General features: G+C 43.6%; 1 protein-coding gene across 3 annotated transcripts in view; it reads right to left on the bottom strand.

Annotated features, from left to right (window-relative positions):
* The window catches only part of ZBTB7C (zinc finger and BTB domain containing 7C), a 984,162-nt gene that overhangs the window by 9,912 nt on the left and 951,235 nt on the right, over positions 1-23,015 (bottom strand). The window lies entirely within an intron of this gene.

Raw genomic sequence — 23,015 nt, forward strand, 5'->3', positions numbered from 1 at the left:
GGATGGTAACATGCTGGAGGATCTCATGGGGAGGGACTCCTCTCCTGGGGATGAGGACTTAATTGGGAGACACAGCCCCTTTAAACCCCAAGTCGGTAGGCTGATGATAACACCCAAATCTTATCAACATAAGATAAACCTCTGAAACTATGTGTTTTTGTGAAATATCGAATCCATCTGATGACAAAAGTACTGAGACGAAGAAGCGCTCAAAACCACTAGATTTGAGAAAGACGAAGGGTAGAGCAGCTGATGTCAATTGAAGGACACTATGCTGGGGTCATTACCGCTATTTAAACTGAGCAGCAAAGACGGACTGTGTTCTTCATCATTCTCTGACCAGAGAGAGAACCGAGCGTCCGAGGAGGCCACATTGAAGCCTGGAGAACTGGTCCAAGGCTTCGATAGACAACAGTGAGGCTTATTTCATTTCTGAGAAGAGAAATAGTGGGATGCCCGAGAAGTGTCATGTGAGTTGGTTGGGAACTGGTGTGATAAACTTGCAGAGATCGAGAGGTGGTGGCACAACCTGTAGTGGGTGGACCGTAGCCTCCAGCAAAGCTAAGTAGGTGACTATCAGGAGAGAGCGAGAGACCGTGAAGGAGGCATAACTTGTCACGGCGGGACCAAGGGGTCCATCAGTTACGCCAAAGTTGAGAGAGTCGAGATGCAGAGATCTACTAAAAAAAGAAGTTGATTTAAGAAGTGTGGACCTGTGACCCCTGGCGAAACCAGTGAAGAGTTCCCCGGGAGAAGGTAATTAGAACACGTAGAAGGCCGGGAGGGTGCAAGGAAGTTACGAGACTGTAAACTTTAAAGAGAGAGAGAAAGCCGTAAACCACTTTGTGAAACAGTTCCCAGGCCAATTGCACAAAAGTACGTTGCTAAAAAGTTGAAAAGTACTCAAGGAACAGCTTCATCGTCTCAGTGGGGGCAGACCAAGAGTTATACAAAATCTTAGGATTGTGAAGACCTCACTAAGGGAGCTAAACACCTTATGGAGAACTGTGAGAGTATTTTGGTAACCAGCTAGGAGAAGGGAGTCGTTCTCCTAGCCCCACGAGAACTTTATGCAACTCTGTATTTTTCTGTTTTGTTATGGACAACCCAGACTTTTGTGGAACTTTTGCTTTTGAAGGACCTGAAAGGCATTTGGACACTTTACATTCAGTAGAAAGAAGTAATTCTCCTAGATTATGAACAGCAGCTGGCCTTTATGGTGTTTTGCTGTAGTGAAAGGGATGGGATTGAGTAGTAGGTTTTTGTGTCCAGGACGGTGCCTTTTCGTTTTGCCTCACATGGAACTTCTGACGAGCACCCACGTTTTATTTAGCTTAGATAGGGAAGCCCCCTTAGAGTTAGGGGTAGATAGGTTAGGTTTTCATTTAATAAAAGTTTATAGCAAGCACTATGGCACCACCCGGTCAGTCTCTTCATTCCTTGTCACCACAAAGTCCATGCACACCTACATGAAAGCTCCCCTAGGAACACACTTATCATGAAAGACTGCTGGAAGCAAGGCAAACCTGCTTAACCTGTGTGCAACATCACATGGAGGGTCTGGGCCAGCAAATGTAAATGGGCACAACATCATGTTTTATGGAGCAGAGAGGCAATTTTTTATTTTGTCATGGCTTTCCTGCAATAGGAAGGAGAGCTGCAGCACCAATATTTCAAAGTTATACCATAGAGGAAGGCTACATGGCACTTGTATTCAAAGCTCTTCCACAAAATTCCTAACATAAATTCCCGTGCTCCCGCCATCATTCAATTTAAATGTCTCTACACAGTCATGAGCCCAAATTGGCAGGTTAACTCACAGAGCTGAGCTAGACTTGACATGTACTTCCACAGCGGTTGACATCATTTTAAGAGCTCTCCTATCAGATGTGTCTATATACAGAATAGCTGTACATCTAGAATATATTTACAGTAGTAACCATGTGCACTTCTATGAAGTCAGGCAGCCTACATTCTGAACATATGACCCAGCATATGTGTTTACATCAGAATATCTTACAAGAAAAGTGGAAACGAGACTGCATGGAGCTTGTAGAGCACTGAATAGACCAGAACCGCCTTAAATATTCAAACTGAGATAGAGGAGATGTACTGCTGGCCTCAAGACCAGGTTCCACTGTGCTACATCTCTATCAGGGAGTATTAGCTTTTTTGCCTGCAGTGTTACAGGTTTGCAATCTGGGGGTTCTTTAGAGTCTTGTTTGTCCTTTGCACCACAAACTGCACAGCCGATTTGTTGGTGATTTCACCATATACGTCCTCTGAATATTTCTGGAACTCTTTGCATTTTCTTCCAAAAGTCCAGTGAATCCACACATTTTTTTCTAGTTTACTGGACCTTTGTAACGCTGTTTATCTTGGCCTACGCTCGGCGGCCATGAAGAGACTTCAGATCATTCAACATCCTGTTGAAAGAGTTTTGCTTGCATTGGGCTGCAGGGAACATGTTTCACCCCCTAGGCTGAGACTGTCCTATAGGGCATTAGGGCAATGTTCGGATCAAGAACACAAAATGCTAGTGTGAGGCAGTTTTTTGGGACAAAATGGGTCTCATTTTTGGCCAATGTGGGCCAGTTTCATGAGTTACTTCACCATGCGGCTAGTAGTTTTGATCATTGCTGCTGAATTAATATTCTTTCAATTGCACAATTTGCATAACATCTTATCAAAAAACTCCCCCTTGTGCAATATTTAAACAGTCTGTCACAAAAGGAATGAATTGCCATTTGGAACTGTGGGCTACTTTTTCATTGGTGCACGAGACAATGGGCCTCATCACCAGTTGGGCGGTAACGCCAGCGCTAATAACGCTGGCGTTATCTGCCCTACCGCCAAACCCACAAACCCGTGATTTGGTGGACCCTTAAATGCAGCAATAATAGAGCTACCACCGCATTTAAGGGTTACCCCCAAACTCGTGATGAGGCACAATGTATGCCCTAGTTAGACCCTGTTCACCGCATGCATTCTCTCAATGGCTGCTGGTTAAAATGCATTTCATAGCATTATGCATTGTCTATTGGGCCTTGTACGGCCTGGCTTGGACCTATCTTTCGTCAAGAAAGATTCCTTACATATATGCCAGCTAAGGACCTTAGATCAGCTGCTCAGGGACATGTTATGGTTCCTCCTCATCACCTGGAAAGATGGGGCGGAAGCTCTGTCTTGGTTTCAGCCCCCCTCTATGAACTTCACTGACAATCTATTTGAGACTTGCAACCAATCACATATTATTCTGTCATCGCTTAAAAGTGTTTCCTTATCCACAGTAGTTTGCTTGTTCTGCTTTTTCAATCTGACACAGGTTTGGTAGGTCTAGCAACAAGATACTTCTAGGGCCAAATGTAGCACTCCACAAAAAATGTACCACACAATACCAGAATATACCTGACTATTTCTCTGGAGGGCTATGTCCTCTAAACCCTGCTTAGAGGTTTTAGGCTGATTCCCTTTGCTTGCTGGCTTGCACTAATTTTGAGGAAAACTTTACACCCCATCGCTTTTAATTTTCATGACGGTGCCCTGCTGCTGCCTGTACAACCGATTTTGTCCATGATATCCACACCACTGGGGTGCTCTTGGCGACCTGCATTGTAAATTAAGTAATGAAGGGTTGCGTTTTGAAGGGTGGAATAGGCGCTTGAAGACAGAGAAGACACATGGCAGCCTCGCTTTTAAATCAAATCCTTCACCCCTTATAGGATTTTAGTGTTCCTATTCTTCTGTTATTATTTTCCAAAACACTCCAAAAACCTAACAGAAAGGTTCCAAGAATATACTAAATGAAATATTTAAAATTCGAAAATCATAGGCCCTTTTAGACGCGTCTCTAGTGAATAAAATACTTCTGTATATACTTCTGCCTCTACCCTGGGACTTCACCATTTGACTGCGGTTGAGGACCTCCACAGACTTTGGTGGACCAGGTTTCGAGGACCGTCAAAGGAGGATCAGCAGAACGGATGTCGTCTGATCCGACAAAGAAACTCATTATAAAGCTTGAAGGAAATGACAGCTATTTGATTAGTGAGGACCTCAATGTAAAAATCACCACAAAATGAAAAATGCTGTTGTTTCATTTGACATATCATTAACATCACAAGCAAATTTGCCACTGGGGCCACTAAAAGCCAGAACACACTGCAAGGCCATACTGATTTTCAGTAAAGCAGTCTAACAGGTGTGTTCTGTTAGTTCTTCACCGATACACATTTTGAAAAATAAAAGGCTTATGAGGTTATGATGAGGTTAGGATAAGTTATTTATAATGCGGTTAATACCGAGAGGTTTCTAAGCGCGGACCCAAGGATTGAACCTGTGTGGCTCCGTGTGGTCTTGCTTCTAAGGTGAACAGGTTGCTGCTGAGCTAGCCTCCCGAGACAGACATACAATTTTAAAGAACTACTTCAGATTTGTAACCCCAAAGTCTTTATGTTTTTCATGTGTTCACTTACTTATCACATATCTCAAGATGCCATTGCTTAATATTCATTTTAATGTTGAATTCATTATTGATGTCCTCTCAGCCAATCACAGTGTTCGGAATGCAGTCCATAAATAATGGTATGGACTGCATTCCAGATATGACTTCAGAAGCAGCCAAAAAAATGACAGAACACATTCAAGAAACAACAATGCAATTTCCAAGCAAGATTTTTTTCAACAAGACTGTAATGGTTTATGGAAAGGCCACCCTCAACACGGGGAGTTCCTTTCCTCCCTGATCTAGGTGTCACACAATAATCAGTTTAATGTTAGGTCTTTATTCAGCCCCTTTTCAGCCTCATATGATGCCCTCTGGATCCCTCTCCCTGACCTATCATTGAACCAAGAACCAGGCCGGCGTACAGGAAATATAAGTATATTTATTTGAATTATAGAGAAGAGAAATCGCACTAACTACAAATGCCACCTTCTTTGCGGCTCACAATTAACTTCTTGTTACACAAATAACTCACACAAATTAATTGGGAAAAACACAAATCACAGTACTTTATCTCAATTTCAATTCAAGAAATAATTAACACTGGTCAGTTTATAAAATCAATTACAAATGTAGTGCTGTGCAATTTCGATTTTCATGCATGCTTAAAAGGGTAGCAGTTTGGTGTTTCTGGCCCCCCTCCCCCCTACTTTGGTCTTTGTTAGGGAAGTTGGACTGAAAAATTGGGATGATTTAAGAATTTTGGATTCCAAACCCACCTCCACTTAAAGCCTGATTTGGGAAGCTGGACAGCAACAATCAGGATGATTTGAGAATTTTGCATTTCAGACTCCTACACTTAAAGGCCTGTGTTGAGGGTGGCCTCTCAATAAACTGCTACAAGACACTCCAACATAATATAACACAAAAAGTGAAAGCTGAAATATAGAATAATGCTTTCACTTTTGTAAAGAAAACAATTTCACTTAAACACTGCACCTAAAGCAAGCTCTTCTAAAACTCTTGCAGTTCAACCAAGTTTACAGATAAAATGCTTACCATATACGGACAACCTAGTTATTTAAATATTACAACATGATACCAAATTTAATTTACAAACACATCGTGTGTACATTATTCATTAGTAAACTGAAATGTTTTACATCACAACAGCAAAACATGTATTGCTACCGTGTGCTAATAGCCCTATGGACCACTGGAGGGGTCATTATCACTTTGGATAATGACCCTTTCACAACTTGTGGACTTAGGCGAACTTGGGAGCATATCGTTATCCCATCATAATGACCCCTGCCATGCACTATCAGGATAGTATCACTCGATGGCAGTTTCAAAGAGAGGAAGTTTCTTTCTGATGCAAAATGGACCTCTTTTGAGGATTGTCAAAGGGGGAGAAGAGAAGGAGAACAAGCAGAGGGCTCCCACAATGAAATCTCTTGATGTGGAATAAAGGAGGAATGGACTATGAATTCAAAACTGGGGCAATTGCCTGCAGTGGATGCCTAGTCTAATTACCAGGGATAGCGGGGACGTCGAGTTGGGGAGCGAAGGAGGGGGCTCGCACCAGGCCTGCTCAGGCAAAACCAAAACAGGTACATAAAGCCATAACAATTAAAACAATTTTGCAATTTTGATGTCAGTCTTACTGCTAAAATGAGACTTTTGCTGGATGAAGGAGCGACCAATACAAGCACAGTTAATGGCCCCCAAATAGATAACTGTGTTATGTTGCACACACACACATTCAAACTATGGAATTATCAAAAACACCCACAACCAAGTGCAGCCCTCCAACACTTTACCAGTTGACGCAATGGGCTCCTGGGGTTGTGTAAAGTTAACGCCAAGAGTTAAAAAGAAATTCTAGGCTCAAAAACACCACAACATTGGTTCAAAGAATATGTTACAGCACGCGCTCTGGAGAACCTTACATCCTGAGACTACACCTAGGAACATAGATTCGAAGAGTAAGTGCAGAATCATTAGAGTAAGAATGCATTTAGTTTTAGCAAGTGTGGTGCCTGCATCCTGCAGTATCAAGGAGGAAAAGAATTGTCTAATCTTCGGAAATCACCCTACTTCATTCAGTCCACAACATAGGAGTGCATCATCCTTATATCTTTATACAAGTGTCTTTTAAAATGTTTATTCAGTTAACACCACCCTTGGAAAGTCCCTAAGGACATTTAATAATGGTACGTAAATAGTTACGCATATTTGTTTATACTTTTTTACCGAATATTTGTAAACCTTTCATAAAAGTAAAACACATATTCATTTATTAGTACCCGGCGAGGGACAATCTGATCGTAACAATCAATCCGATTGGCCATCGCTGGGTCCTTACCAGGCCCACAAAGACTCACCTCTGAAATGTTCGCTGCTCCGCGTCCCTGGAGTTGCATCTGATTCCTTGGTAGGCCGCCATGGAAAGGAGAAGAGGCTACATGTTGTCCCTTCTGCCTGTTCCATGGTGGGCATTTTTTCCCCATATCTTTTTAATGGCCGCCATGGAAAGGGAGAAGGGACTACATATAGTCCCTTCTCCTTGATCTCTCAACTCAGGAAAAACTGCTATTAGTACCTCAGTATGAAACCTGCCGGGTAATTAATAGCAATAGAAATCTCAGGGGGGCATTATCAGTGGGGTAATGCCCCAGGGCTACGTTGAAGCCTTCTCTTCACTCATGCTTAAAACTATTGCCCCGGGGCATTACCCTACCAGTAATCCCCCCTCCTTGGGTTCTATTGCTTAAATAACCAACCTCATTGTTTATAAGTAGTTAACTACATAAGACACCCATCCTATTCAAGTATTTCTTATGTCCTTCATTTACCTGAAAATATTGGGTTGACATGTATTAGGAGCAGTAGTGTGTGGCATGGGTATCTGCACTGAACTAGAGCTCTTTGAAACATTCTTCATCTGACTGCTCTTCATTATATATGGCCCTCTACAATTGGATAGCACGCTTGTGCCATGTCTGGAACATTCGGTTCGCTCAGTAGCATGTGAACTCAGACCCAGGTGCGAGGGGGTGGACTTGACTGTACCTCTCCACCCAATTAGCCCTTCATCTCTCATCACCCATGCCTTCTGCCATGCAGATTGTCTTTGGACTTGGCCCTGCAATGAAGTCTCGTCTCTGGGAATATAAGGGAGTACAGGCACACTGTTATCAAAGTTCTGGACTGCGTGCCCAACTCTATTCTCATCCTCAGCTAACATGACAGGAGACCACAATTCGGCCCATCTTATGACATTTAATTGTCTTGAATTAATAAGCGTGGAACTCATGGTGTTCTTTCCTTGCACCTTAATGATGAATAATTCAGCTTCTCATGTTCACTGTTCTTTGAGGATAGATAACCAGTTCTTGGCTGTCTTCAGTCTTGACACCAGGCCAGACAGCCCTTCTCGCTTCTTCCATACTCCCAGCTAATTCTTTGCTGCAACACCTCTTCAGCCATTCTCTTCATGATCTGAACTCACTACAATTGTGACACTGATGTCCAGCTTCTATATAATGGCGGCTTTGCCTGCAGTCTATTCATTACGTATAGCCAGCTTCTATGATCACTTAGTCTACTTGCGTTGCTGCATCTGTACATGTATTAAACGGCTTGCATTTTCTACGGTGCTTTTCACACGTGCAATATTGGTTTCACACATGAAAGGTTACTCCAGTCTTCACTTCTTCATCCGTTTCTATAAAGTCAATGCATTCTGTTCTTCAGCCAGTCATCTCAGTGCGTCACTCTAATTTCTTGTGATGTTACTGACTCCTCTTTCTCTCTTTTTCATATTCCTTCGGGGATCTCCTCCAAGTGTTTATTGTCTCTTCGGGAATACATCTGATGGGTTTTTATAAGTGGGTGCTTTTCTCGAAGACTCGACGTGGAATAGTTCAACTGTTGGTGTCAAACATGGCACTATTTCAGGCTTCCAGTATACAGGTAGTAGGGGGAAGGGACTTCCTGCAGAGGCAGTTGGCTGCTCATCTACTTAAGTATAGGAACAGTTAGCACATATTCCTTTTCCAAAGGGGTTGGGGGGACCCGAGCCCCGGAACACCTGTATACTCAGCGCCCCTGGTTGCAATGAATAGGAACCCAGAAATGATGCCGGATTGCAGATTCACTATGAATTACATTTTTGCCAAATTGTATTGCTGGGACATCCTTTGCAACTTACTTATGTAATAAAAAGTGTTATACCTAATGAGCACACGGTTGACTTATTTCAACAAAGTGTTGTACACTCCCTCTAAACACCCTAAGAAAAGGAAAAAAAGAGAGGCTGAAGCCCTATCGAAGAAATCATAGACAGAATTAAACAAAACAGCCTTATTTAAAACTGCTTAACAATATAAAACACAAGTACTGCAAACCAAAGGTGCACTCTACAATGACAGAATAGCCAAGGCTAACTCTAAACCTAAGGAACTATTCTCTATCCTCAGGGAGCTAGAGACACCCATGCCCCCAGTGGAAAACTGCTACAAAAACACAAGCTGGTGTCTAGACATCCAGAATGCCCTTTTAGGCAAAATCACTCAACTCCAGACCAAAATATCAGCAAAAAAGAAAACTCTAGTGCACCCACCAGCCCAGTCAATCCCCAACCCATAGTCACAAACAATCCCGTAACACCTCAATTCGAATTCACTGAGGTCACTAACTCCAAAATTCTCCAGATCATATCCAGCTTAAAACGCTCCAGGTGCCAAGGTGATCCCTGTCTACCCTCAGTCATCAAGGACAGCGCTCCCCAACCTGCCCCTTTCATCACCAACCTTACCAATGCCTTGTCAACAACAACTGAGTCCCCAATGACCTAAAAAATGATTGGTCCTACCTTTGATAAAAAAAACTCCCTTGACCCCAACATCCCCACAAGCTACCAAGGTATCAGGTAATATTATCCCCACCAAAAATATCACCGTACATATGGTCTTCGGGAACGGCCATAGGTGATATTTTTGGTGGGGATCATTTATGGGGTAAATGGATGGGGGGGTTGTGGGGGTGTCCCCCACTCCCTTTTAAAATATATGGGGGTTGCGGGGGTGTCCCCCGCAGGTTCCCTGGGGTAATATCGCTGCAAAAATATGGCAACATTTTTGCGGCAATATTTTTGCGGCGATATTATCACATGGAACCACTACCGACCCATCATCACCGTCCCTTTTCTACTAAAAATCTTAGACAGAGTTGCCTACATCCAAATTCAGAAATACCTAGAAGAAATCAACATCCTGGGACTCAGACAATCAGGTTTCCACCCCAGACATGGGACAGAAACAGCTCTCCTAGATCTAAAAGTCCAAATGGACGACCTGAAGGACAAAGGGAAAGCTGCCCAACTCCTCCTACTTGACCTCTCGGCTGACTTGGATCTGGTGGACCACAACATACAATGCAGCCTCCTTACCACAGCTGCACAATTGTCACCCAATGGATTAAATCGGTCCTCTCTGAGAGAACTATGAAGGTCTTCTCACCCAGGGCAAAAGCACCATCTACCCTTGTCACCTGTAGAGTACGGCAAGGCTCATGTGTTGCTCCCACTTTGTATAACATCTTTACAAAGCCGCTGTTTGACAGTCTTGATGGCCTGGGCGTCTCGTATACCAATTACGACAGCCAGGTCCTCATACCCATCATAGGAGACCATGCCACTGATACCACCACTCTCAACACCATCTACCTAACCATACAGGCTTGGATGGCACATCATGATTTATGCCAAAATGACGACAAAACTGAGTTACTCCTCATAGGCTCTCAACTCAGACTGCTGAAACTTAGCACTGCATTTCAATCCTTCAACATTGACGGGAACACCATGGCAGTCTCCAGCCATGTCAAAACCTTAGGTTTCTACTTAGATTCCTCCCTCACACTAGCTAAACAAGTGAACACCATCACATCTGACACCTACTACACTTGTACGTTGATCAACTCATGTAGACCATTCCTCTCACCCGACAGCTGCATCACCCTAGCGAGAGCAGTAGTGTTAACCAGACTCGATTACTGTAATGAACTTAAGTTACATCATACACTAACTCCAGGTCCTTCAAAACAATGCAATCGGAGCAGCTCTTAACATTCCCAGATCAGCACACATCTCAGAAACCAGACAGAAACACCACTGGTTACCCATTCAAGAACGAATCAGGTTCAAAACGTTCACACTGACACACAAATGCTTCCACCGGGTAGCCCCCACCTATCTGGCAGACAAACTATCCAAAACACAATCAATAACACCCACTAGAGCAGCTTACAAGATTCTCCTTGCCAAGCCCAAATTCAAGCTCCAAAAAGCAGGTGGTAAAAGCTTCCTGTCAATGTCCATCAAACTCTGGAATGTCCTGCCCATTCATCTCAGAGCCTAGGGATCCTTCTGGATCTTCCGCAAACAGCTTAAAACACACCTCTTCACACACAAATGGCACAACTAACATACTACTGGTGCCCCCCAAAGTCCATACCACTGTACTAAACTCACCCTACATTCAGTTATCTGATAAATTGGAGGGGTGATATGTAAAAATACAAAAATCCCAATAAATGTAAAGCAATGTAAAATTTAAATATGACTGTAACTTGTGTAACTGTAACTTGTGTAACAAATGTGATCGTCCTTATGTAAGCCAGCACACAGATGCCTTTGGGCTTGTCGCACTTTACAAGCAACAAAAATAAATAATTTAGAATAAATGATCACCAGGACAGATTGGAAAAAAGGAAAAAGAAATAGTGTCCAAGAAACTATTTAAAATAACATCCAGTGCATTTACACAGAATTGAATTCACTTTCACCCATCACGCACACACCTACATTTAGAACCGCCATGTGTAACATAAGTATGTTCCCAAATGTTTCTAAGAGAACCTTGAACTTGGCGACTACTTGCTAAATTACTTTTTTGGGGGTGGGTATCTATTTATAATAAACACACCAACAATTCCCAACCATGCCCCTGGAAATGCTTCTTTTGCCTCAGTTCTATCTTCAGCTGTGTGTGCTTACATACATAGTAGCAATCTTATGCCATACGTACTGGTCAATCATGGTTAAGGGCTTTTGCAACAGGCGTAATTAACACTGGATTAGTTACTACTGTTTCCAGTTGAAATCACACTTTTTAACCATATTAAATGGATTCATCGAACAAGTAAACCAGTCGCAGACCATATTTTTGACACCTGTCGCCATCCAAGACCTGAAAACGAACATCAATGAAGTTGACAGAGAACCTATTTTGGCTAATAGTGTTTCCCTAACTCTTGAACATTGTCTGACCATAATCAACGAAAGATAACCTTTTCAAATATTGCACACCTTTTCAAATGCTGGCTTGAGGTTTGAGTGATACTGATGTGTTCTGATTCCCTTGCTCATGCATTTGGTTTGGTGAAAGAGCAACATTTTCCTGAGAGGGTGTAGTGTCCTGGAGAGGACACGGTTAATGGAGCTAGCAAGCTCTGTCATAAAGGGGAGATCCAATGGGATTGCCTGTGGTGCGCGCATGCGCATTAGAGAGCCCGTGCGGAAGGCAGTTTCCCGATGTTGGGACTGAAGGCTTTATCTCCCCATAACGGCTCCTGTGGTTTCTTGCCACGCTGTGGCTCATAATGTGTACAGGCTGCATACACAATTCCCACTAGTGTTCCTCTTCATGAAACCCTTAAAGAAGCAAACAATGGCGAAGAATGTGGGATTTTTCTCCCAATAAGGACGGCCATTCCAACAAGCAGTGCATCACCAATCTGAGGGAGCCACAGGAGGCAAGCAGCAAAACACTTGCCTCTGAGTGTGATGACATTCACCCGCCGCCGAGATGTCTGAAGGAGAGCCAGCAGAGAAAGACGTGTGCAGCGCAGCAGCATTTCGTTGGCCAGGGCCATTTGATATGGGTGACCAGCAAGCCCTAGGGTCACTCTGGGAAAGGTGAATAAGAAGTTTTGAGAACTACCTAAATGCTCATGATGAATACGTGCCTGACAAATTCGCCAGGAGGCGGCTAGTGAACCTGGTGGGGGATGACGTGGAAGATCTCATACCACATTCCCGCCGGATGACATTAAAACATATGGAGGCTTCAGAGAAGGGCCAAACACATACTTCGACCCCCAACGCAATGTCAACCATGAGAGTCACACCTTCAACATGGCATGCCAGATGGCTGGTGAGTCCATGGATGTCTTTGCGACTCGCCTTCGCAAGTTGGTGGCGCACTGCGAATTTCACAAGTTCATGAATGAAGAGGCCATTTGGCTAAGAATAATAGGAGGATGCCTCTCCTCGGCATTCAGGAAGAAGCTGCTTTGGGAGCCGCTTCTGCTAGCTACCATACTGCAAATGGCTAGGACAGAGTCCAGAGCGGATACTCAAGCCTCTCAAATTGAAACCGCCAAGACCCCTGAAAGGGAACAAACGTCCTCGGCAGTGACTCGAGGACGTCAGGTGAGCAGACACCTACCCAGGGGGCCCACATCGTCTGGGAGATGTTATCGATGTGCCCTTCCGTTTCCACACATGGAAGGCGTCAGACAAACCTGCACCTAGTGGGGCAGAGAAAACACCTAGCGGTCGTGTGCAATTCCCCTGCGGGACGATCACCAGGATATGCTTCCCTGTCCTCCAAACCAGAATTGGGCTCACGCGGCATCGTTCCAAGAAGAGATGAAATTGCAATGCGGGTCCTTGTCATCAACATCAGGCAAGTAACCAGAAGGTCCCGATCACCGTCAGCCCCTCAAGAGGTCAACCAGCATGACTGCGTGCACATGATGAAAGGGACCACAATTCCGCCAGAGGGAAAAATCAGTCTGTGGGTGGGAAATCACACAGCCAAGTTTCTCATTGAGACAGGTGACACCCTAAACATCATGTGCGTATCAGAGTACAGTAAGATGACGTCTTCCTCAAAACTACAGCTATCCATTCTGAAGGTCATCCAGTGGGCTACAAGAGAGCCTGTGCATAATCATGGGAAATTCTTCACTACCCTACAATACATAAAAAGTGTGTACAAGCTGAGTTTCACGTACTGCAGGGGGAAGTCCCTGGAAATAATTGACTGGACGGCCACACTGCCGTTGAAATGGGAATTGTGCAGTAACCTATACCATGCACATTTTTCCAACTCTATTTGAGGGAATGGGATGACTGAAACAAGACCCTGTGACACTCCATATTGATGAATCTGTAATACCGGTGGCTCAACATCCGAGAAGGATACCAATTAATCTGCAGCCCTTGTAGGGAAGGAGATACAAAGTGTACTGTCCGAAGACATGATAGAACCATTAGATGGCCCCAAACCATGAGTATCTCCCATAGTGGTGGTGCCGAAAAGAGGGTCACTGGACAAGATATGCATAAAGACGCCCATGGATGCATCTAGATGACATGATCAGCCTGCTCAATGAAGCATGGGCCTTCTCAAAATTTGATCTGAACAAAGGCTATCATCAGATCCAAATGGAGAAACAGTCCTGATACATCACCACTTTCGCCACGCCAAATGGACTCTTTCGATACAATAGACTTAGCTTTGGCATCTGCTCGGCAGCAGAGATATTTCAGGAGAGTGTGAGAAGAGTAATCCACCATGTAAATAACTGTTTTAACTACAGTGATGACATTCTGGTCTTCGGGACGACCATGGCACAACATGATCAAGCCCTCCAGAAGGTGTGCAAGGCACTAGTAGAGGCTAGTTTGACTTTGAATAGTGAGAAAGACGTATTAAACAAATTCCGTCTCAAGTTCTATGGTCAAATCTTCTCATATGAGGGAATGAGCCCTGACCAGAGCAAGGCTGCCACCATCTCAGAAATCTCAGCACCCAAAGACGTCAGCGAGGTTAGATTTTGCTACCACCATTGCTCCCCTCAGAGAACTCACTAAGTGGGATACAGTGTTTCAATGGTTGCATCAATGTGAAGAACCATTCACGCAGGTAAAATAAGACATTGCCTCAGCAAGGAATGGTGAATGCCAGCCCTGCTGGCCTTAGGCAATTCTGGCACAGCATCAACCAAGACAAGAATCTCCCAGGACTGTTATAGCATATGCCAACAAGAGCCTGTCTGAGGTGGAGGCAAGGTATTTGCAGCCTGAGAAGGAAGGGCTCACTGTTGTATGGGCATGTGAACATTTTCAGATGTTCCTTCTAGGGAAACCATTCACAATTGTAACAGACCATCAGGCCCTGGTGAATATTTATGGGAGTTCCTGATGCAAGATACAAGATGCCCCCTCCAATAGAGCGATGGGGCCTGCACTTATAGGATTTCAATGTTACCATCATTTACAAGCTCAGGAAGGAGTATAATCCTGCATACATAATATATAATCTTGCCACCTCATACCCGACCCCTCCTCCAATGACTCCATAGTGGAGGAGTGTGTCAGCATTCTTACCCATCAGGGCCCCCCAAGGACAATCACGCCAGAGATCATCCTGAAGCACACCAGGCATGATATCATGCTAACGAGAGTGCAAGAACTTATTAGATCCGGAAGATGGAGAGACACTGATCTAATGAGCATCCGAGGGGAAGACTGCAACACAGCTGAGCTGCGAGCGTTCAAGAACATACGAGAGGAATTGGCAGTATCAGCAGAGGACTCGTTATGCGAGGACACCGAATAGTAATTCCCACAAACCTGCGACAACAGGTTGTGGATGTAGCCCATGAAGGTCATCGGGAGGTAGCACCTATGAAGAGACAATTAAGGGACACCATGCAGTTCCCAGGAATACACCAGATGGTGGAGTGCATAGTCAACACATGCCCCCTATGCCAGAGTACCTCCAGATCCAACAATCCTGAACCTCTACTAATGTCTGAAATGCCAGAGTGCCCGTCGAACCACCTCACAATTGGCTTCTTTGGCCCTTTTGAAACAACTAATACTGTCTTGTCATCATGGACGAACATTCTTGATTCCCATTGGTGCACATGCTCTCGTCCACTGCAGCCAGCACTGTGATACCAGTGCTAGACAGCATATTCTCAGCATGAGGGATCTCAAAGGCCCTAAAGTCGGACAACGGTCCACCCTTCAGCAGCCCGGAGTTGGCAAGGTTCATGAAGTAGGCATAGACCACAGAAAAGTTGCTCACTATGGCCTCAGGCCAACAGCATCAAGAAGATATTTATGAGCAGCCTCAAGATGTTTCTCCAACAAAACAGGCTTCGGCCAATGTCTCTCAACCAGGTGATGGGCAACACTCTGAAGGACTACAGAAACCCGCTCCATGGCACGATCGGAAAATGTCAAGCGGATTTACTGTTTGTCCGACGGATAAGGACCAGACTTCCTCACCTGGCGAGTAACTTGAGTGAGGACATAGAACAGATTAGAGATTCAGATGCCCGCAGGAAGCAAAGCATGAAGGATTACGCCGATAACAGGAGGCGGGCCAAGATTTCTGACTTGCAAGTGTGTGACAAGGTACTCGTGTGCAAAGACAAGACAAGAAAGCAGACTCAAAGTTTGATCCGGAACACTTGAGGATCTCTCATGTGAACGGGACAAAGGTGACTGCTCACTCTCCAAGAAGAGTGGTCACACGAAATGTCTCTAACTTTAAGCTATACCGAGAGGAAGACTAGGAACAAAGTGAAGAGGACGATGCTTCTGTGCCGACTGGTGAGGCCATGAGAGAGGAGACAGAGGGAGAGCAGGAATATTGAGTGGCCCGGCCGACTTGATGCATCAGGAGACCAGTACGCCTAATCGTGGAAATGTAAAGGGGCAGAACTGTGAGTGACCTTTTTTCTTTGGTCCGACGGGGAAGATGTAGTGTCCTGGAGAAGACACGTTTAATGGAGCCAGGAAACTCAGTCATAAAGGCGAGAGTCAATAGAATTGTGTGAGGCGAGAGAGCACACGGCAGGCAGTTCGCTGCGGTGGAGAATAATGGCAGTATCGCCCCATAACAGCTCCCGTGGTTTCTTGCCACGTTGTGGCTCATAATGTGTACAGGCTGTATACACAGTGTCCACCAGTGTTCCTCCTCATGAAACCCTTACAGTAGTAGACAGAGGGTTTGTCTGAAGGCGAGTGCCCGGAGCCTCTGGATGTGGTGGCAGTCCTGCATTTTGATGGGACAGGTCTGTAGACTTGTGTGACTAGTTAAGATGCCTGACTTGATTTTCTGCATCAGCTACGTTTTTTAAGTTGTTGGTTCTTTCCATGTTGTTTTGGGTGGAACTCTACTCACTTTTCTGATTTCATTAAGTTTCATTTGTCTTGTCCTACTTTACTTGTTTATCTGTTTCATAGACATTTCTGCAGCAGAAATTCTCCTTCAGCTTTGTGCCTAGGGAGCTTCAAAATTGGGAACGTGCGTTTGATTGTTTTCGTTTATGTTGTACTTTTAGCATGTTGTGCTGTACTTAGCCTGCATACCACTGATACCCTCTTTTTCACCAAATTAAATAATGAATGCAATACATACAACACATGTATTATTATCAATGAACTGTATCTGAACAGGGGAAGGTGCGTGCGTTTCTTTAAGGTGCTATCTGCTCGTTTAACCATTGCACTGTCAGGTCCTCAATGCTTTCCTATAGACATCAGGATGCATATATACATCGCGAGGGCAATTAAAGGGTTAATGAGAATTTGAAAGCCTTTCACTGCTGGCTAAGGGTCCTGATCAGGTGGTAGGTGAATGCAATGCCGCAGGACTTCCAAATCGAGTTGGAGCACTGCAATGTGTTGTTTCCAGCTCACATGCAGCACTGCAAGAGCAGCAGCTCCCCCGTCGACACAATTCAGGTTTCAATGTGCACTAAAGAAACATCTCACTCCCCAGACATTGCAGCATCTTCAGGGACTCTCCCCAGAAATATGCACGGGACCTGGATCAGAAATTTGCATGATACAGGCCACCGGTACCATGCAAGCCATGGGCACCTATGAACAGACATACGGCCGGGGCAGTACAGGTAGATGCACTGTAGCACTGCAGTGGCCCAGCCATGAAGGAAATTTAGCACTTAGTCTACCCAACACACAGTACAGCTGCTCTGCCTCCATGTCCCAAAGATCCAGGCTAGTCTACCATAGTCTAAAACAGAGACGAGCCCAGGCAGAAATACCACATTCGGATGTTAGCTGCAGCAGATCTGGGTGTAGGCGCCCCTCCTTTACTCCAGCGGTTCATATCTGTAAGAGCGGCCCGTGGGATGAGGATTCAGAGTACGGTTTATGTGACATTTCAGTAAAACAATCTAGTGCAATTCCAGATGTGAGAACATCCTGACCCGTGCCAAGGTTAGTGAACGTCAATGTGGGCGAGGATGCTGTGGATTCACAGCGCATGAGAGTCACACAGTGTGGTGGTCTCTTGTGAAGCACTTCCCTTCAGCCACATCTCTAATGGGAAGGAATCACATTCCGGGAAATGGTTGCCTTAAAGAAGTGGTATTGCAACTTTTTATAGTGAGTGTCCCCTGAAAAAAAAACACAAATGTCTGCCCCCCCCACCCCATTTACGTAGTGTTCAAATATTTTGCTGGCACGCGTTGCACACAGGGAACATAGCGTTATAACATTTCAGGGTTGTCTGGTTGAGGGTAAACAACAGAAAAACAGCACATCACTTCACTTGTGCCACCTGCCTACAAAAAGCAATTTGTATTATTCATGCGGCAGGTGACTGCCACCTGCATTTGGGTCCACCTGCCCCTAAAAACCCTCTTTTAGTTAATGTGGGGGGCAGGGCCATGCACTAGGGGCCACCTGCCCCCAAACACCCTTTTTTAATAGGGTCGTGGCAGGGGCCTGCACCAGATGCCACCTGCCCCCAAATGCCCTTTTTTGCTACTATGGGGCATCAATAAATAATGGTGCCTTTGGGGCCAGTGAGCCTTGTTGCAAGCCACTTCCCCGTCACTAAAATAAACATTTGTTTTTGGGAGCAGGCGACCCTCTTCTCCAGGCTCCTGTCCTCATTGCATTGAAGCTTAATGAAACAGGGTCAGGGGCCTGGAGCCGAAGTCTGCCTGTCCCCAAAATCACGTTTTTAAGAAGACAACGATGAGAAAAATTCCTGGGGGACCAGCATCTTGAGCGGGTCCACTTTCCTTTGTCCTTCTGCTCCTGATGTTGCCACGCGAACAATAAACACAGCCTGGAAGGCCTTTGAAACACGCTTCCGGGCTGCATTTATTTCTGTCTTAGGCCACACCTCTTGACCTCTGATCTGGCCTGTCACACTGAGCACGTCTGGCGGGGACCATCTTTTATTGTGCTTCCTGACTCATTAAAAGCAACTGCAGCCAGATCAGGGATATTGTAACCCTTTTTTTTGCTTTTTGAACTGCGGACGCGCGCCCCACTGGCTATAAACCACGCCCCACCTGGGAGGCGCACCCCACAGTTTGAATATCGATCCCTTAAAGAAACCGCAGCATAACACATTTTACACCTAGATGAGTGGTATACTGCAGCATTTATTCTATAATTTCTTTTTAAAAATGGAAGTAATCGTAAGTGACACTTTGAAGACCATCATGAGACAACGGGTTTCATTACTAGTTTGGCGGGATTTTAAAAAGTGACGATAATTCTGTTACCACCACTTACTTTGGTGGTAACAAAATTACCACCACCATTTACTGCACTGCCATAATCCCAATTTGGAGGTTAAAGTGTAGGCTTCACCTCCTAGAAAAGGCTGAAAGTGAATCCTCCACTTCACAGCCATCATATTTACTGTGTTGTATTGCCGTTCGCAGTAAATCCCCCAAAAATCCCCTTGGAGTTCTATGGACCCCAAAAGTGGGGATTTACACCGCCTTGGAGAAAAAGAGACCGAGGCAAAAGTGCCTTCGGTGTGGGCCGCACACCCTTGATTCCCACTAAGGGTTAATCGATTTCTTTTGTGATCGTTATTCAGTTAATAAAATCCAACTTCAATCGTAATTCACAGATGTGTATATTTTTTAATTTTTCAATTGCTGTGTTTATAAAGCTCATAAAAAATTGTGCTTAATTGGTTAAACTTCACCAAAAAAGCTAATTATCTCAATTGAGGCAAAACAGAAAACCCATCTGGCTAATGCATTTCGGATTGTATCCTTCGTCAGAGCCAGGTTAGTACTACACACATAATAATGCATTATATGTAGATTTAGAAGGTTTACAATGTTTAAATTAATAATTGTTCCATACATCATGTGTAACAACCAGATATTCAAGAATTAATAACCAAAACAATCATAATAAACAAAACAATCATGATAAACAAACAGGGCGCCCACAAGGACAAACAAATATTTAACAAAAAAGTGAGATGGGAGAGAGGAGAAAAAACAAACAAGTAAGCATACATGATTGTAGACAGTAAAAATACAATATTTGCACAGATAATGATATTGCTCTATAATTCAAACAATTAATGGGACTAATCAACTGCGTACTAAAATTGCCGATTAAGCCTTTTTGGTGACTATGGTGCTTAGAGGTAAAGTTAGGCGGCGTGTGCTTATTGTGCCAGAGTGTTGATTGTCGTGCTATATTGTGTGAGAATACCTGTGGCTAGTTGAACATTTCACTAACCTGTGTATCAGTATGCAACCCACGCGTGCTGTCCGCGTGTGGTGTTTCTCTATGAAGCACTGCCTAGTGTGGGGAGAACAAATGTGTTATCTCCTCCGAGTAATTAGCTGCTATTGATCTATACGCGATCTTACTTCGCGTCGCTTTGTGCAAAGGTATGGCTTACCTGGAGCACTCTGAGCTACGTCTTGCTCGATCAACTCCGAACAGCGTCTGAGACTCGCGGTTCGTGTCGTTGCCCTGGGCAACGTTATGTAAACAAAATGGCCGCTTGTGTATAACCAAGTCGGCCATATTGGTAGAGGCAATACTGGGACATAAGTGGCATAGAGTGTGAAATATAAATGGCAAATGTAAGGGATGTGAATGTTAGGATATTAATTGCACATGTAAGAATATTAAAGCTTCATGATATCTGTGTATTTAAGTTGTACCTCTAGCACATGTATGTTCTGATAGTATCGTCGTGTACCTCATGGCTAATTGGCTAATTGGCCATTAATGTAAGGTCATATAGCGTAAAGATATACTGTCTAGTATACATCAACAAAGGAAAATACAAACTAATAAATAATAAATGTTTACAACAAATGGTTATAGCAGAAAGCAACAGTGTTTTCAAATCGAGTAGTGATTTATACTTATTGCATGAGCATGAGACAATTTAGCATGTTCATTATTGATATTGCACGGTGAACAAATAGTGACATCATTACAAAAAGCAGTTGAGATCAAATTCCTCGTTGAGCCCTCGTGGTGCCAAGGAATCGAGACGATCTATCCAATAGGCTTCTCTTTGTTGCCTTCTTTTTTTCAAATCAGCATATATGCTTGTCATTTCCAGGGTTTCCAAAATTTGGAACTTGACTTGAGAGATATTATGTTGCTTTGCATTAAAGTGTCTTGCTACGGCTGAATTGATGTTCTTATTGCGTATACATGATTTATGTTCATTCATCCGAATTCTCAGTTTACGCCCTGTTTCACCTACATAGTAAAGTCCACATGGGCAACGTATGCAGTAAATGCAGTTCTCGGTATTGCAGGTGCCATAGCTTTTTATCATGATCTTTTCTCCCGTGTATGGATGGGGAACCACTCCTCCTTTAATAATGTTATTGCAATTACTGCAATTTAAACATGGAAATGTTCCCGTCTTTTTTGGTTTGATCCTTTTGGTTCTGGTATCTCTTGTGTTAACTAGATAATCCCTAAGGTTGCTGGATCTTTGATAAGCAAACGTTGGGGTCTCTAAGAAGAGATTCTTAGTTCTTTCGTCATTTTTAAGTATTGTCCAATGTTTATTTATACATCTTTTGATCTGCATACTTTGGGATGAATATTTAGACACATGTACAAGTGATGGGGATTGCTTTTTGTCCTTTGGTGCTAGAGTGCTGGTTCTTGTTATTTTTTGTACCTTTTCTTTTGCTGTCTGTAGATCTTCATTCGGGTATCCCCTATCTTTAAGTTTTTTGCTTAGTTTTTCAAGTTCTTGTTCGTACTCTCTGTCATCACTGATAATTCTTTTTAATCGCAACATTTGACCATAAGGTAAATTCCTCAGAGTGTTTTGTGGATGGAAACTCATACGGTGTAATAGATTGTTCCTGTCTGTAGGTTTTGTAAACAAAGAGGTAGTGATTTGTTGGTTGTTTACGTTCACCAGGATATCCAGATAATGGATTCCTGGATTGCCAATTTCTGAGGTGAACTGAATACGCGGGTCTATATTGTTGATATAACTTGTAAACTCATTAAGTTCTTCTCTTGTGCCTTGCCAAATACCGAATATATCATCTATATAACGCACCCATGTTTTCAATTTGTTCTGCCATTCAGGTTTTTGCAAGATATGGGTCGTCTCGAATTGGTACATAAACGCATTAGCGTAAGCTGGTGCCATTGTTGCTCCCATGGCTGTTCCGGAAGTTTGGATGTAAAATTCATTCTTATATTCGAAATATGAATTCATTGCGATAAAAGAGAGTAGTGATAAAATGAATTCTTTCACTGCTCCTATATCGTTCTCCTGTAACAGGAGCCACTCTACCGCTTCCTGTCCCAAGTCATGTGGAATGCTTGTGTAGAGGTTAACCACATCTATGGTGAAAAATATGTCGTTCTCTGTAAGTTGGACTCCTTCTATGATGTTCAGAAAGTGTGTACTGTCTTTCACATACGTGGATGTCTTCTGTATTAAAGGGTTCAAAAAATAGTCTATGTATGTTCCTAGTGGTTGTAAAATCCCTCCTGTGGCTGCTACTATCGGTCTTCCAGGTGGATTATTAAGACTTTTATGGATTTTAGGCAGCAAGTAAAAATGAGGAATGTTTGGTTTTAAGTTCAATAGAAAGGCCTTTGTCTTATGTGTTATCATCTCTCTTTCTTCTGCTTTTGTAAGAAGTTCATCTAGATCTTTTAATATTCCCATAGTCGGGTCGTGATCTATTTTGGCATAAACATTATGATTGTCCAGTTCTATTGAACTTAAAACCAAACATTCCTCATTTTTACTTGCTGCCTAAAGACATCCACGTATGTGAAAGACAGTACACACTTTCTGAACATCATAGAAGGAGTCCAACTTACAGAGAACGACATATTTTTCACCATAGATGTGGTTAACCTCTACACAAGCATTCCACATGACTTGGGACAGGAAGCGGTAGAGTGGCTCCTGTTACAGGAGAACGATATAGGAGCAGTGAAAGAATTCATCTTATCACTACTCTCTTTTATCGCAATGAATTCATATTTCGAATATAAGAATGAATTTTACATCCAAACTTCCGGAACAGCCATGGGAGCAACAATGGCACCAGCTTACGCTAATGCGTTTATGTACCAATTCGAGACGACCCATATCTTGCAAAAACCTGAATGGCAGAACAAATTGAAAACATGGGTGCGTTATATAGATGATATATTCGGTATTTGGCAAGG

Source organism: Ambystoma mexicanum, chromosome 6p (genome assembly GCF_040938575.1).
Source record: "Ambystoma mexicanum isolate Mex_15411 chromosome 6p, UKY_AmexF1_1, whole genome shotgun sequence".
Taxonomy (NCBI): Eukaryota; Metazoa; Chordata; class Amphibia; order Caudata; family Ambystomatidae; genus Ambystoma; species Ambystoma mexicanum.